Consider the following 18,694-nt stretch of genomic DNA (forward strand, 5'->3'; position numbering starts at 1 on the left):
ATATACATGTGTATGGGGGTGGGTTGGGCCATTTCTTTCGTCTGTTTCCTTGCGCTAACTCGCAAACGCGGGAGACAGCAACAAAGCAAAATAAAATAAATGATAAATAAATATATATCTTTCAAACTATTCGCCATTTCCTGCATTAGCAAGGTAGCGTTTAGAACAGAGGACTGGGCCTCTGAGGTAATATCCTCACCTGGCCCAATTCTCTGTTCCTTCTTTTGGAAAATCAAAAAAGAAAAAAAAAAGGGGAGGATTTCCAGCCCCCCGCTCCCTCCCCTTTTAGTCGCCTTCTACGACACGCAGGGAATACGTGGGAAGTATTCTTTCTCCCCTATCCCGAGGGATAATGAATATATATATATATATATATATATATATATATATATATATATATATATATATATATATATATATATATATATATATATATATATATATATATATATATATATATATATATATAATATATATATATATATTATTTTTTTTTTTTTTTTTTTCTTATTATACTTTGTCGCTGTCTCCCGCGTTTGCGAGGTAGCGCAAGGAAACAGACGAAAGAAATGGCCCAACCCACCCCCATACACATGTATATACATACGTCCACACACGCAAACATACATACCTACACAGCTTTCCATGGTTTACCCCAGACGCTTCACATGCCTTGATTCAATCCACTGACAGCACGTCAACCCCGGTATACCACATCGATCCAATTCACTCTATTCCTTGCCCTCCTTTCACCCTCCTGCATGTTCAGGCCCCGATCACACAAAATCTTTTTCACTCCATCTTTCCACCTCCAATTTGGTCTCCCTCTTCTCCTCGTTCCCTCCACCTCCGACACATATATCCTCTTGGTCAATCTTTCCTCACTCATTCTCTCCATGTGCCCAAACCACTTCAAAACACCCTCTTCTGCTCTCTCAACCACGCTCTTTTTATTTCCACACATCTCTCTTACCCTTACGTTACTCACTCGATCAAACCACCTCACACCACACATTGTCCTCAAACATCTCATTTCCAGCACATCCATCCTCCTGCGCACAACTCTATCCATAGCCCACGCCTCGCAACCATACAACATTGTTGGAACCACTATTCCTTCAAACATACCCATTTTTGCTTTCCGAGATAATGTTCTCGACTTCCACACATTCTTCAAGGCCCCCAGAATTTTCGCCCCCTCCCCCACCCTATGATCCACTTCCGCTTCCATGGTTCCATCCGCTGCCAGATCCACTCCCAGATATCTAAAACACTTCACTTCCTCCAGTTTTTCTCCATTCAAACTCACCTCCCAATTGACTTGACCCTCAACCCTACTGTACCTAATAATTAACCTTGCTCTTATTCACATTTACTCTTAACTTTCTTCTTCCACACACTTTACCAAACTCAGTCACCAGCTTCTGCAGTTTCTCACATGAATCAGCCACCAGCGCTGTATCATCAGCGAACAACAACTGACTCACTTCCCAAGCTCTCTCATCCCCAACAGACTTCATACTTGCCCCTCTTTCCAAAACTCTTGCATTTACCTCCCTAACAACCCCATCCATAAACAAATTAAACAACCATGGAGACATCACACACCCCTGCCGCAAACCTACATTCACTGAGAACCAATCACTTTCCTCTCTTCCTACACGTACACATGCCTTACATCCTCGATAAAAACTTTTCACTGCTTCTAACAACTTTCCTCCCACATCATATATTCTTAATACCTTCCACAGAGCATCTCTATCAACTCTATCATATGCCTTCTCCAGATCCATAAATGCTACATACAAATCCATTTGCTTTTCTAAGTATTTCTCACATACATTCTTCAAAGCAAACACCTGATCCACACATCCTCTACCACTTCTGAAACCATATATATATATATATATATATATATATATATATATATATATATATATATATATATATATATATATATATATATATATATATATATATATATTTATTATTCATTTATTTATTTTGCTTTGTCGTTGTCTCCCGCGTTTGCGAGGTAGCGCAAGGAAACAGACGAAAGAAATGGCCCAACCCACCCCCCATACACATGTATATACATACACGTCCACACACGCAAATATACACACCTATACATCTCAATGTACACATATATATACACACACAGACACATACATATATACACATGTGCATAATTCATACTGTCTGCCTCTATTTATTCCCATCGCCACCTCGCCACACATGGAGTAACATCCCCCTCCCCCCTCATGTGTGCGAGGTAGCGCTAGGAAAAGACAACAAAGGCCCCATTCGTTCACACTCAGTCTCTAGCTGCCATGTAATAATGTCGGAAACCACAGCTCCCTCTTCACATCCAGGCCCCACAGAACCTTCCATGGCTCACCCTAGACGCCCCACATGCCCTGATTCAATATTCCTTTGAGTCCACGGGGAAAATGAAACACGGTAAGTTCCCAAGTGCACTTTCGTGTAATAATCACATCATCAGGGGAGACACAAGAGAGTAATATAAGTCAGTTGATATAAATCGAAGAGACGAAGCTAGGACGCCATTTGGTAAACACGTTTACCAAATGGCGCAGTGGTCGTCGAAGGAGCGACTTCCCTCTCCTATCCTAACAATAGTGGTGTTACTCTGGGAACACGAATGTCGCCTACTCTTTTTTCTTCTCTTAATTGATAAACAATCTTTCTTTTTCTAAACTTACTCATTTCTACGCAGATGATTCCACTGTGAATACTTCAACTAATTTTTCCTCCCCGGAATTCCCTTAATATTTCGTTCTCCTCGTACTGATCATATTTCCTCTTTTTTTTTTTGACCTGTGCAACATTTCGGAGTGAGAAACAATAACTATATCAACATTTGATGGAGAAAAAATTGCAATTTGTCCTTATATGTCTTTCTAAGAATCATTTATTTCCCTCTGTTCAATTTCAAAACACCACAGTTCAACCCTGTTATAACATATACATGTTGTGAATGACCAGATCATCCATTCTGTCCTATAATATCCTAGATAATTAACATCACAAAGTCTATTTCCCTAAAGTTAAGAGTGTACAGGTGCAGTATTTTTTTTTTTTTCTTGAGAGCACTTGAATGAAATCAAAAGCCCTCCTTATCATTAATTCTCCTAGAATCAACTCGCTACAACCTTCCCTTTCCGTCAGCCGCTTGGTTGTTGCTCTTTCTTTATTCTATAGATATCATCTTACCCATGGCTTTCATGAGTTGTCTGCTTGTGTTCTCAACCTCCAGTTTGGACCCGTAATACACGTTTGGATGCTGCTTCGCACAGTTTCTGTGTAAAATCCAGCTAATCGAAAAATGGCTGTTATAATACTTCCTCCTTCTCATGAACATCTAAGCTATGGAATTGTCTTTCTTCTTTCGCCTCCTCCTCTTAATACAACCTTTCTTCCTTTATGAGTCAGGTTACATATACCTGCAGAGCCCTCATTAATTTCTTTTTTCTTTCCCTTTTACGTTTTCTTTCACCCGAGATGGCCTAGACTGGGAGGGGTAAGGGGGAGTTTGTCCGTGTCATGTTGGTCACTATATGAAAAAAAAAAAATCTACCATTTTCATATTGACTCATGTCCCCTGCATTTATTGCCCTGGATGTTTTTGTGATTTATTGTAAATCATAGGATTTGCCAATCCGGTATGGATATGATGGCTACATCTGTTTATTTGTCATATCTAATCTAACTCACTTTCCCACTAACACAGAGTGGATCAAGTCCACCCATACATATTTCCTAAAATCAGATTTGCAGAACTAGAGTCTCCAGACTCCACAAGCTGGCATACGGTCAGGCAGAATTGCTTCTCTGCTCATAGGAGCGACGAATCCGAATATGTTAAAGCCGCATAATATGGTCAGGCGCTTCTGCTTCGAGTGTCATGTCTTTCAGCAGATGTAACATAATATCACCACTGTGGCGAGCGCACGTGAACACACTCCGCGATGAAAGTAAGTTTATTGTAATAATTACAGGCTGATAGCACAGCAAGAGTTACAGAAAAAAGATGCTTCTGATATGTGTACATCAGACATCTTACTATTTCGATAACACACTGATGTAAGGTTAACGAAAACTGACATCCTTTGGTGAATTTTTCGACGGGAATATTTACATGGAGGCGTAATGGTCGTATTGACGAGCTTCGACACCCGTTGCTAATCCGGTTTCTTAAGCATTGCTTGTTTCTTAAACATGTGATTGTCCAAAACATATGTTTTGGACAATCACATGTTTACCAAATGGCGTCCTAGCTTCGTCTCTTCGATGTATATCAACTGACTGTTATATTTCTCTCTTGTGTCTCCCCTGATGATGTGATTACAACACGAAAGTGCACTTGGGAACTTTTCGTGTTTCATTTTCCCATGGACTCATAAGAATATCTTGATCACGCGCAAAATCGTGATCCTTTCCAATATATATATATATATATATATATATATATATATATATATATATATATATATATATATATATATATATATATATATATATATATATATATATATATATATATATATATATATATATATATATATATCCCTGGGGATAGGGGAGAAAGAATACTTCCCACGTATTCCCTGCGTGTCGTAGAAGGCGACTAAAAGGGGAGGGAGCGGGTGGCTGGAAATCCTTCCCTCTCGTTTTTTTTTTTTTTTAATTTTCCAAAAGAAGGAACAGAGAAGGGGGCCAGGTGAGGATATTCCCTCTAAGGCCCAGTCCTCTGTTCTTAACGCTACCTCGCTAATGCGGGAAATGGCGAATAGTATGAAAGAAAAAAGAAAAGATATATATATATATATATATATATATATATATATATATATATATATATATATATATATATATATATATATATATATATATATGTATATATATATATATATATATATATATATATATATATATATATATATATATATATATATATATATATATATATTCTTTCTTTTTTCTTTCAAACTATTCGCCATTTCCCGCATTAGCGAGGTAGCGTTAAGAACAGAGGACTGGGCCTTTGAGGGAATACCCTCACCTGGCCCAATTCTCTGTTCCTTCTTTTGGAAAATTAAAAAAAACCGAGAGGGGAGGATTTCCAGCCCCCCGCTCCCTCCCCTTTTAGTTATATATATATATATATATATATATTTTTTTTTTTTTTTTTTTTTTATACTTTGTCGCTGTCTCCCGCGTTTGCGAGGTAGCGGAAGGAAACAGACGAAAGAAATGGCCCAACCCCCCCCCCCCCATACACATGTACATACACACGTCCACACACGCAAATATACATACCTACACAGCTTTCCATGGTTTACCCCAGACGCTTCACATGCCTTGATTCAATCCACTGACAGCACGTCAAACCCTGTATACCACATCGCTCCAATTCACTCTGTTCCTTGCCCTCCTTTCACCCTCCTGCATGTTCAGGCCCCGATCACACAAAATCTTTTTCACTCCATCTTTCCACCTCCAATTTGGTCTCCCTCTTCTCCTCGTTCCCTCCACCTCCGACACATATATCCTCTTGGTCAATCTTTCCTCACTCATTCTCTCCATGTGCCCAAACCATTTCAAAACACCCTCTTCTGCTCTCTCAACCACGCTCTTTTTATATATATATATATATATATATATATATATATATATATATATATATATATATATATATATATATATATTTTTTTTTTTTTATACTTTGTCGCTGTCTCCCGCGTTTGCGAGGTAGCGGAAGGAAACAGACGAAAGAAATGGCCCAACCCCCCCCATACACATGTACATACACACGTCCACACACACAAATATACATACCTACACAGCTTTCCATGGTTTACCCCGGACGCTTCACATGCCTTGATTCAATCCACTGACAGCACGTCAACCCCTGTATACCACATCGCTCCAATTCACTCTATTCCTTGCCCTCCTTTCACCCTCCTGCATGTTCAGGCCCCGATCACACAAAATCTTTTTCACTCCATCTTTCCACCTCCAATTTGGTCTCCCTCTTCTCCTCGTTCCCTCCACCTCCGACACATATATCCTCTTGGTCAATCTTTCCTCACTCATTCTCTCCATGTGCCCAAACCATTTTAAAACACCCTCTTCTGCTCTCTCAACCACGCTCTTTTTATTTCCACACATCTCTCTTACCCTTACGTTACTTACTCGATCAAACCATCTCACACCACACATTGTCCTCAAACATCTCATTTCCAGCACATCCATCCTCCTGCGCACAACTCTATCCATAGCCCACGCCTCGCAACCATACAACATTGTTGGAACTACTATTCCTTCAAACATACCCATTTTTGCTTTCCGGGATAATGTTCTCGACTTCCACACATTTTTCAAGGCTCCCAAAATTTTCGCCCCCTCCCCCACCCTATGATCCACTTCCGCTTCCATGGTTCCATCCGCTGACAGATCCACTCCCAGATATCTAAAACACTTCACTTCCTCCAGTTTTTCACCATTCAAACTCACCTCCCAATTGACTTGACCCTCAACCCTACTGTACCTAATAACCTTGCTCTTATTCACATTTACTCTTAACTTTCTTCTTCCACACACTTTACCAAACTCCGTCACCAGCTTCTGCAGTTTCTCACATGAATCCGCCACCAGCGCTGTATCATCAGCGAACAACAACTGACTCACTTCCCAAGCTCTCTCATCCCCAACAGACTTCATACTTAGAAAAGCAAATGGATTTGTATGTAGCATTTATGGATCTGGAGAAGGCATATGATAGAGTTGATAGAGATGCTCTGTGGAAGGTATTAAGAATATATGGTGTGGGAGGCAAGTTGTTAGAAGCAGTGAAAAGTTTTTATCGAGGATGTAAGGCATGTGTACGTGTAGGAAGAGAGGAAAGTGATTGGTTCTCAGTGAATGTAGGTTTGCGGCAGGGGTGTGTGATGTCTCCATGGTTGTTTAATTTGTTTATGGATGGGGTTGTTAGGGAGGTAAATGCAAGAGTCTTGGAAAGATATATATATATATATATATATATATATATATATATATATATATATATGATGATCACACTTGTCTGTGATGACAGTACTTAACAAAATTATCTAAATCCTAACATCACACTTGGTTCCCGCCGATGTCACCCAGCTCCAAAGGAAACAGCACAAATACTTCAAGAAAAGGAAAAAAGATAACGTACATTCTTTTCTTTACCCCACACCCGATTGCCGCCCCCCGCTTCAGCTAGGTAGCGTCAGAAAACAGATGAAGAAAAGCCACATCTGCTTACTCTCATTCTCTCGCTGTTATGTGCAAAGTACCGAAACCACAGCTCCCTATCCACATCCAGTCCCCACAGACCTTACCATGGTTTACCCCGGGCATTTCACTTATCCTGTTTCAGTCTGCTGAAAGCGCGTTGCCCCAGTATACCACATCGTTCCATAGACACCTTGAATCGTACAGTCTTCTATCTGATCACCATTATGGTTTCCATAGGGCGAGATCTACTAGTGATATTTTTCCTAATGCCTGGTCGTCATCCCTGAAAGATTTTGGGGAGTCTTGTGTAGTTGCCCTTGACATAGCCCAAGCTATGTACTTGTGCATATATGTATATGTCTGTGTATGATTATGTATGTATACTTTGAAATGTATATGTATGTATATGTGCGTGCGTGGGCGTTTATGTATATGCATGTGTATGTGGGTGGGTTGGGCCATTCTTCGACTGTTTCCTTGCGCTATCCCGCTAACGCGGGAGACGGCGGTTAAGTATAATAAAAAAAAGAAATATATATATATATATATATATATATATATATATATATATATATATATATATATATATATATATATATATATATATATATATATATATATATATATATATATATATATATATATATATATATATATATATATTTTTTTTTTTTTTTTTTTTTTTTTTTTTATACTTTGTCGCTGTCTCCCGCGTTTGCGAGGTAGCGCAAGGAAACAGACGAAAGAAATGGCCCAACCCCCCCCCCATACACATGTACATACACACGTCCACACACGGAAATATACATACCGACACAGCTTTCCATGGTTTACCCCGGACGCCTCACATGCCCTGATATATATATATATATATATATATATATATATATATATATATATATATATATATATATATATATATATTCCTATGAGTCCACGGGGAAAATGAAACACGAAAAGTTGATGTGTTGGATATTCATTTACCTGTTTCAAAGTTTAATTTCATTGAATTGATAAAATTGTGTATAAAAGACTGTGTATTTCAATTTAATGGAGATTATTATGCTCAAAAATCTGGTATGGCAATGGGGAACCCTCTTTCACCTGTACTAAGTAATCTTTATATGGAATATTTTGAAACAAAATTACTGAAGGATATCTTACCTTCTAATGCAATTTGGTTTAGGTATGTAGATGATGTTCTTTGTGTTTGGCCAACAAATGAAAATTTACAAATATTTCTCCTCTTACTTAACAATTTAGTACCTTCCATCAAATTTACTGTAGAAAATGAAAATAATGGTATGTTACCATTTTTAGATTGCATGATCCATAGACAAGGAAACAAGTTTAAGTTTAGCATATACAGAAAACCCACCAATGTATGCTCATGTATCCATTATTACTCATCTCAACATGACAGAGCTAAATTATCATCATTTCAATCTATGTTCCTTAGGGCATTACGTATTGGCAGTCCAGAGTTTATTGATGATGAGTTTGAGAAGATATATTCTATTGGATCTAAGTTAAAGTACCCTAGATCTTTCATTGATAAATCCCTAAGTTAGCAATCATTTTATAGAGTTGAGCCCAAACCTCCCATTGACACCAAGAATCTTTTTGTTCCCCCTTTTGATAATAATTTCACTTTGCTTCCCATGCTGCTTAAATCCTTTAATGTAAATGTTGCCTTTAGCAACAATAATACTATAAAGAATATCTTAATCAGGAATGCACCAAAAAATTCTCTTGGTTGCATCTATAAAGTCCCTTGTGGAAAGTGTGATAAATTTTATGTTGGTCAGACTGGTAAGGATCTTTCTGTTAGACTTAAACAACATAAATATAGTATAAGAACGGGACAAGAATCAAATGCCTTGTTTAATCATGTTAAAACCTATGATCATTGTATTGACTGGAGTAACGCCATCTCAGTTATTAACTCTAACTCTATTACCAAGAGAAATATCATTGAATCTTCTATTATTAAATACACAAAGAATTATGATCTTGATATCTGTGATGGTCTATACAAATTAGATAACTTTATTGTTGATAAGATTTGTAAAATGATAAGTTTATGAACGCTCGTTGTATGTTTTGGACAATCACATGTTTACCAAATGGCGTTCTAGCTTCGTCTCTTTAATGTATATCAACTGACTGTTATATTTCTCTCTTGTGTCTTCCCTGATGATGTGATTATTACACAAAAGTGCACTTGGGAACTTTTCGTGTTTCATTTTCCCCGTGGACTCATAGGAATATTTTGATCACGCGCAAAATTGTGATCCTTTCCAATATATATATATATATATATATATATATATATATATATATATATATATATATATATATATATATATATATATATGTGTGTGTGTGTGTGTGTGTGTGTGTGTGTGTGTGTATATATGTCTATGTGTGTGTGTGTATATATGTCTATGTGTGTGTGTGTGTGTGTGTGTGTCTGTGTGTGTGTGTGTGTGTGATTGGAAGGGGAAGCGTATTTACAGACAGATAGAAAGATGATGAAATAGTAAGGCAGACTAAAAGAGTAACGGTAATATAAAGCGATATATGCATAGAAAGATAATGAAATACAATATTTCGATTGGACAGTAAATCTTTATACATATGAAATGTGTATATAGATATATACATCAACCAAGGTATGTTGAACAATGTCATACACACGTTTGTATCTACTGGAATCATCATAAGAGACAGTATTCTCGACAGGTGAAGATATACATTTCACGTTTTCTCCTTGTATGTCATTGAGATATCTTAGTTACCTGTTCCTTACCACAACTTTCCTCGAATCTCATGTCTGAAACCCAATTCCTGGCACTTGTTCCTGTAATGTAGACATTGCAAGCAAGCTCAGTATTACTTTTCAAGTCAAGAATCATTGATATTCTAATATGCATTTTTACTGATATAGATAAAGCAGACATTGTAAGCAAGCTCAGTAGTATGTGTAAAATCCAGTATCATCGATACTTGAATAGGCATTTTTAATGATGTAGATAATGCATGCTTGATATTATCAGTAGAGTCCAGTATCATCGATATTCTAATAGGTATTCTGATAATAGAGATAATGAACACATTGAATGCCAGCTCAGTTCTATCAATAATTCTATCATGATTATTCTTATAGGCATTTTCACTGATACAAATAGGCAGACATTGGAAGCAAGTTCAGTATTATTAATGTTCAGTATCATCAGTATTGTCATAAGCATGTTTAATGATAGAAGTAATACGGTATTATTAATATTCTAAGAGGCATTCTACTGATATTAATGAAGCAGATATTGCAAGCAAGCTTAATATCATCAGTATAGTTCAGTATGACTACAAATATTCTAGCAGGCATTTTTACTAATATCAATGAAGCAACCATTGCAAACAAGCTTAATATCATCATTAAGGTTCAGTATCATCAATATCTGATATACACTTTTATTGATATAGATAGAACTTTTTTTTATGTTCATATATCGGTTTGAATGGATGCATTAATCTTGATCACCTTGTTCATCAAAGCATTAGCATATCTGATGAATTTAAAAAAAAAGATAATTAATTGGCATGGAATAGTGAATCAGACAGTTTCGTAAAGCGTAAGAGAGGCAATGTAAAATGTGAGTGTCTATGTAACAATATGGTAAAGTGTTGGAAAATCTATAGTTGCAATGCAAGAGTGTATGTAACAGTCTTTAAGAGTGTGGGAAAGACTATGTGCCAGCCTTGTAAAGTGTGGAAGAGGCTATGGAAGTGTACGCGCGTCTATGTAACAGTCTTGTAAAGTGTAGGAAAGTTTATGTGGTAGTCTTGGAAAGCTTGAAATTTTATGTAACTGATCTGTAATGTGTGAGGGAGTCTATGTGCCTGTCTTGTAAAGTGTGAGGGAGTCTATGTACCTGTCTTGTAAAGTGTGAGGGAGTCTATGTACCTCTCTTGTAAAGTGTGAGGGAGTCTATGTACCTGTCTTGTAAAGTGTGAGGGAGTCTATGTACCTGTCTTGTAAAGTGTGAGGGAGTCTATGTACCTGTCTTGTAAAGTGTGAGGGAGTCTATGTACCTGTCTTGTAAAGTGTGAGGGAGTCTATGTACCTGTCTTGTAAAGTCTAACAAATTCAATTTAACATTCTTGTCAAATTTGGGAGAGTCTATGTAACAGTCTTGTAAAGAGTGGGGAAGTCTGTGTAACAGTTTTGTAAAGTAGGAGAGAGAGTCTGTGTGACACTTTTGTAAAATGTGTGTCTTTTTATCAGTCTCGTAAAGTGTGCGAGAGTTTATGTAGCAGTCTTGTAAAGTGTGAGAGAGTCTATGTAACAGTCTTGTAAAGTGTAAGAATCTGTGTAACTTAGATAAGAAATGAATTTGTAAATCAGTGTAAAATTTGAATTAGGAGTTGCGTGGTGGCTGCTGAGGTATTATCACAAGTTGTGTGGTGGCTGCTGAGGTATTATCACAAGTTGTGTGGTGGCTGCTGAGGTATTATCACATGTTCTATGTTGCTGCTGAAATATCATCACAATTTGTGTGTTACCCATTGAAGTGTTATTAGAGGTTGTGTTGTGATAGCTGAAGCATTACAATAAGTTGCGTGGTGGTTACGGGAGTGTTATCACAAGTTGCGTGGTAGCTTCTAAAGTGTTATCATAGTTTGTATAATGGTTGCTAAAGTGTTATCAGAGTTTGTGATGGTTGCTAAAGTGTTATCAGAAGTTGTGTGGTGGCTGCTAAAGTGTTATCATAAGTTGTGTGGTGGTTGCTAAAGTGTTATCATAAGTTGTGTGGTGGTTGCTAAAGTGTTTTCAGAAGTTGTGTGGTGGTTGCTAAAGTGTTATCAGAAGTTGTGTGGTGGTTGCTAAAGTGTTATCAGAAGTTGTGTGGTGGTTGCTAAAGTGTTATCAGAAGTTGTGTGGTGGTTGCTAAAGTGTTATCAGAAGTTGTGGGGTGGTTGCTAAAGTGTTATCAGAAGTTGTGTGGTGGTTGCTAAAGTGTTATCAGAAGTTGTGTGGTGGTTGCTAAAGTGTTATCAGAAGTTGTGTGGTGGTTGCTAAAGTGTTATCAGAAGTTGTGTGGTGTTGCTAAGTGTTATCAGAAGTTGTGTGGTTGTGTAAGTGTTATCAGAAGTTGTGTGGTGGTTGCTAAGTGTTTTCAGAAGTTGTGTGGTGGTTGCTAAAGTGTTATCAGAAGTTGTGTGGTGGTTGCTAAAGTGTTATCAGAAGTTGTGGGGTGGTTGCTAAAGTGTTATCAGAAGTTGTGTGGTGGTTGCTAAAGTGTTATCAGAAGTTGTGTGGTGGTTGCTAAAGTGTTATCAGAAGTTGTGTGGTGGTTGCTAAAGTGTTATCAGAAGTTGTGTGGTGGTTGCTAAAGTGTTATCATAAGTTGTGTGGTGGCTGCTAAAGTGTTATCATAAGTTGTGTGGTGGTTGCTAAAGTGTTATCATAAGTTGTGTGGTGGTTGCTAAAGTGTTATCAGAAATTGTGTGGTGGTAGCTAAAGTATCAGAAGTTGTGTGGTGGTTGCTAAAGTGTTATCAGAAGTTGTGTGGTGGTTGCTAAAGTACCATAAGTTGTGTGGTGGTTGCTAAAGTGTTATCAGAAATTGTGTGGTGGTTGCTAAAGTATCAGAAGTTGTGTGGTGTTTGCTAAAGTGTTATCAGAAGTTGTATGGTGGTTGCTAAAGTGTTACAACAAATTGTGTAGTGTTTGCTAAAGTGTTATCAGAAGCTGTGTGGTGGTTGTTGAAGTGCTATCCGAAGATGTTGGGTGACTACTGCAGTATTATCAAATATTGTTTGGTGTTGTGTTGAGACTGCTAAAGTATTAACACAAGTTGTGTGGTTATTATTGCAGTATCATCAAGAGTTGTGTGGTGACTGCAGAAGAAAATTGAAAGATATTGAGCGAAAAATGAGGAAAAACAATGAAGTCAATACATATTTTTCAGAAGACAGGATGATATCTTATGGCAGAATTACATTTTTACGTGAGAGCACGTTATGGGAAGAAATATATGTAACGCACTGAAAAAGTTTGAGTTATTGCATGTACTGTGAATGAACATTGCAGAGCAGTAACTTTCAGTCTCTTTGAGTCGAGTTCCTCTAATCTGTAATGAATATTTGTGTGTTACGGAGGAAGAGAGTTTTAAAACTATGTTGCCCTTCTCTTAACTTCGTATATGTCTTTCCTCCACTTTGTGTACCGCCTTAAACTTATAATTTCAGCTTAAACATAGTAAAATACCATAAGCTTGAATAAATCTTGTTCATGGCATCCTTAACCTACAGAAATATGTGTATCATATATCGCTTGGTACTCTTTAACAGGAATTGTAAATATATTTTCTTTTACCGACAATTGTAATTTTTAAGACGAACACCAAGAGCTATTCCAACATCTCTCGCATACGACCACAGGTACATGCACCATCTGCCTGAAGCAGGTAGTGTGTTATTAACTGTGAATACTGATGCGTTTTACTAGGAACTGACGGTATTTCATGGGCCCAGTAGAAAAGATGAGTTGGAGTGTGAATAGGAATTTGATGCACAGGAGACCATTTTTAGTAAATTCGAATGACGGTGTGTCGGAAACAGTCACCACAGAAAATAGGCAAATTGATTTTAAAAGAAAGAAAGAAAGAAAGAAAGGGTACTATTCATAACTGAAATATGCCATGAACATACCCAAATTGAAAAAATGCTAAACAATGGTGGAAAGATACATTCCACTTTGCCACAGAGAAAACTTGGTGAACAGTTTTCTCCAAAAGAAAAATGTCTGACAATTAGTGGCAATAAAACTAAGTTGTAAGAGTACGTAGACGTGGATATAATCCTTACCTCTGGCAGTGCTTAATCTTAGGAAAAAAATTCTGCGATCTATCAAAATACGAGTACTTACGATGGACCGAGACAGCTAAGTACAGATATCGGCGATTATTTCTAACAGACGACAAATAAGAATGATTTCCTGAAAAAGAGAAAAAAAATTATTCTTGTGAGAAATGAAGAAAAATTAGATAAAAGTTCAACAAAGCGTTTATGTTTACGTGATATGGACACGAACAGGGAAGAATCAGTACATCTTCATTTACAAAATTTCTGATGCACTTTGGCATTCAAACTCTATACGATAATCGTAATGCACACAGATTTGAAATTACATGTACGTATGAGAGAAATCAGCGGTTGCAATGAAGGATGTGGAATAAAAGAATATTAATGAAAGTATGCGCATATTCTAATCTTGTAAAGTGTGTGGAGATACAAACCTGTGAATTGCTTAACATTGGAGACCATCCTCATACATTTGAAAACATTTTTTTAACTTACCATAGAAAAAAGGTTACAACAACTGAACAGACAAACTTTGGAAATTGTAAAGTAAACCATATGAGTAAGAAATTAAGGAAACACCGTTAATGCGGAGAAATCAGTTCAGTGGTAACCAATATCGTAATTTACGCAATTATGCTCGTCTTTGTTACAAAATGACCGTAAAGATTCTGACAAGTACACACACACACACACACACACACACACACACACACACACACACACACACACACACACAAAGGAACTTACTCCAGACCACAGAAAACAAGTCGACAGAGGAAACTGTAAGCAGAAAACATACGCAACATTCCTAAATAAATACTAAATTCATCGTTGATAGTATTGTACAATGCATCCTTTTGGCACGTACCTTACTGGTGCTTTTGTCGTCAGATGACGAACCTCGCGCCCTTGTGCCCACATCGGGAAGGAGTAGTGGTCCACGATTTCTGCACTGTTCATGCTTGTGCAATTAATGATGATTGCTTATTGTAAATGGCACAAGCCGATAGTCCAGCACCTACTCATTTAAAAAGATCATTCGATTGATTAAAACGATGGTTATTGCTTATTTGGGCTTTAGATCTTTCGACTGCTAATGTCATTAAGGGCGTTAACGTCAAGTTATAACCAATAACCGAAGAAAAACATTTTCAGTTGTTTAGAATAGATCCAAAAATGTACAGGCTCTCACTATGTATGTAGCCCATGTGATTGAATGTACAGGCTCTCAACTACGTATGTAGCCCATGTGATTAAACATACAGGTTCTCACTTCGTATATGACCATGTGATTAAATGTACAGGCTCTCACCGCGAATGTAGCCATGTGATTAAATGTACAGGCTCTCACCGCGAATGTAGCCATGTGATTAAATGTACAGGCTCTCTACGTATGTGGCCATATGATTAAATATACAGGCTTGAGTCTCACTATGTATGTAGCCCAAGTGATTAAATATACAGACTCACACTACGTATTTAACCATGTAATTAAATGTACAGGCTCTCACTATGTATGTGGCCATGAGATTAGATGACTGAAAATATAATCCTTAAGGGAAAGTGCAAGAGGTTTAGACGTTATCTTCAATTAAGAATGATCATATGGTTAAAGACTGACAAATGCCAAATCTTCTGAGATTCTGTTCTATGAATACGATGAGAAATAAAAACTAGTAAAGTAAATCATTTTACCGATTTATGTCTGATTTCATTTCGGCTTACACGGACTGTGTTCCTGGCTGTGCTTTATAATGTGAGACTTTGATGCCGTATGCGTTTATTTGCACGCCAATGATTACTTGAAGGCGGAGACGGAGACCGCAGAACAGCCTTTCACTCAATGGCCATCAACTGATAAGCATCTCGCTCTAAATGGTCATCAAGAGATCAGTATCGCACTCTAAAATGGTCGTCAAGAGATTAGTATGTTGCTTTTGATGGTCATCAAGAGATCCAATCTCTGTGGCCACCAAAAATTGAGCATCTCAATCGCAGCGTAACTCTCGGTAAGCCACCGCGGCGTTACATGATTACTGTGTCGTTGTCTTTCTCTTACCTAGCATAGCTGATCTTTGCAACAATTTACCTTTCCATGTCTTTCTCCAAAATTCTGAGATTATTTCACTTTATCTACGTCAACCTTCGTTTATGTTTCATTTAAGGCCTGGCATCAATGAATACTTCAGTCCGTGACCGGAGCCTTCGACATTAAAAGAAACTCTATGGCCATGAAGAAATATCCGATAGAGCCGCTGAACTTGTTTCTGGTTCTGATTTAATCAACATTGCGATTTCGTATGAGGCTAGTGAAAAGAATCAGAGTAATGACGAAGCCGTACTGTAAACAGATGAATTCTTAAAAACTGACCATTAGTCTATATACTTTTGTTCACTTTGGGAAATAAATAATACAAATTATATGGAAAAGGTATGTGCAACACTCCTCAGCTTTGTATGGGAGGTGGTTCATCTTTCCTGGTTAAAGCTACTAGTTTCCTTGGTCAAATATTACTTTCATTACCTCACGACATTATGTTATCTGCTCATATAAAGCCACAGTGAGCAAAATGGACAGATATGCAGACTACATCCTAGTACCTCCATTATCTCTGTGATGATTGGAAACCATTGTGAATAGAGTGTAGGATACGGGGATATACCTGACCCATAAGAAATTTCTTTGAGGCTGTTCTTTAAGTCTGAAAATCACTTCCTTTTTTAGTGAATCTACGACAGGTAATTTGCGTAGACACGACAGTCACATTGCTGCCACAAACTCAGTAAATCAATTCATACTCTCTGCTGTATCTACAACAGAGGCTATTTATCTTCAGTAAGACATTATAAATTTTTTTCGTTAAACCTACGAATAAAGGAACGTACTTGTCGTGTATGAAAATATGTAAATGTGTGGCATTTCACTAGGGTAACAAAGATTATGCTGAACATTTACAACAATAATTTGAAAATAATGCCGTGATTCGACGTATATCTTGTTATATGAAATCCATTGACGGTAACCTCGGCGATGAGAGCTCCCTCCGTTCATTGCAGTCATCATGATAAAAACTAAACAACCAGGTGGTGACGCGTCAGCATCTGTAATGAGCCCTCCTCAGCCACAGCCGCCATGACGTAAACCCTAGAAGACGAGACGTGAGTACACTCCCAGACTAGTGAAGGTCTCCACCAGCTCTCCCTCCCGCGCTGTGAATAAAACCTGCAGAAGCGTTCTGCTTCACTGCGCACCAGCTCCTATGGATTACGATTTCATTGCAGTGCACTTCTAAACATAGAGCTCTTCCTCTTTGTGCACCAGCTCCCATAACTTACCATTTCATCCCAGTGCATTGCTAACTATTAGGATAACATCTCATTACTTGCTGCCAAAGAAATGTTTTCCGTTCACTAGAACTTTTAGGGAGACAAACATCACTATGTACGAGGCAGGGAGGTGTCGAGCCCTCTTTCTGAATTCACTTGAGCCTTATATGAGAAGATTTATTACCGTACACAAGAGCTCTATGGCGAAATACACAACAAATGTATCAATCCGCTACTGTATACTGTGGAATCATGGGAAACTTCATATTCAACACGCGTCTCTCAACACCACTGAATATTCATGCCGGATGAGCGTTCGTTAGGCACGATGAGGTATTCACACACTGGTGTGACTTTTGGCAGTTAGGTCTACCATCTGTCAGTTACCGCTCCCATTGGACTCCTCCAAACAACTCATTCCTTACATTTCTTTTCAGTATCCACAAGTGACGTATCTTTATCTTGCATTACATTTTCACGTCTAAGATTGGCATGAGCAGTCGAGCAATCGGGCACTGCAACTGAGTCAACGTACGGAAAATGCTAAATTCAGGGGCCAGAGCCCCTGTTAACCAAAGAGTCCAGATAGGAACATGTTCACATCTCAGATGCATCTCCGAGGCCTTTTTGGCAGTCGCTTCCCTCATGATATCCATTTTAGAAACTTTTTGTTGTATTCTTGTGCAAGGCTGTTGCTGCATGGCCGGATACGAAGGTTGCATGATTTGTCCATGTTGCCCTTAAACTAATCTATCATCTTGCAGTTTTTACAAAGATCTTTATACGTACAACTTTGGTACTAATGTTTTTATGGTACTTGCATGTGTATGTAACTCTATATATATATGTACTCATATGACTACAGATGCTGACAGTATTTTTCCATTTATAAAGCAGTCATGAATGACATATTCTGCTAAAAAAGAAAAAAAAACTGGTATGTGTGATCATCATTCAGGTGTGCAATAAAGCAGCAGCAGCCCCCCCCCCCCCTCTCCAACCTCTCTCTCTCTCTCTCTCTCTCTCTCTCTCTCTCTCTCTCTCTCTCTCTCTCTCTCTCTCTCTCTCTCTCTCTCTCTCTCTCTCTGTGCCCACAGCCGCACCTGGCCGGCCGCTCAGGTGACTCACTTGTTTGGAGAAGGTGTTAGCGTGATTACCCTCTTCTTCCTGCTAGATACTGCCTTAAGGTCTGTGCTAGTCGGAGG

General features: G+C 38.0%; 1 protein-coding gene across 3 annotated transcripts in view; it reads left to right on the forward strand.

Annotated features, from left to right (window-relative positions):
• The window catches only part of LOC139746861 (uncharacterized), a 526,669-nt gene that overhangs the window by 10,370 nt on the left and 497,605 nt on the right, over nt 1-18,694 (forward strand). The window lies entirely within an intron of this gene.

Source organism: Panulirus ornatus, chromosome 66 (genome assembly GCF_036320965.1).
Source record: "Panulirus ornatus isolate Po-2019 chromosome 66, ASM3632096v1, whole genome shotgun sequence".
Taxonomy (NCBI): domain Eukaryota; kingdom Metazoa; phylum Arthropoda; class Malacostraca; order Decapoda; family Palinuridae; genus Panulirus; species Panulirus ornatus.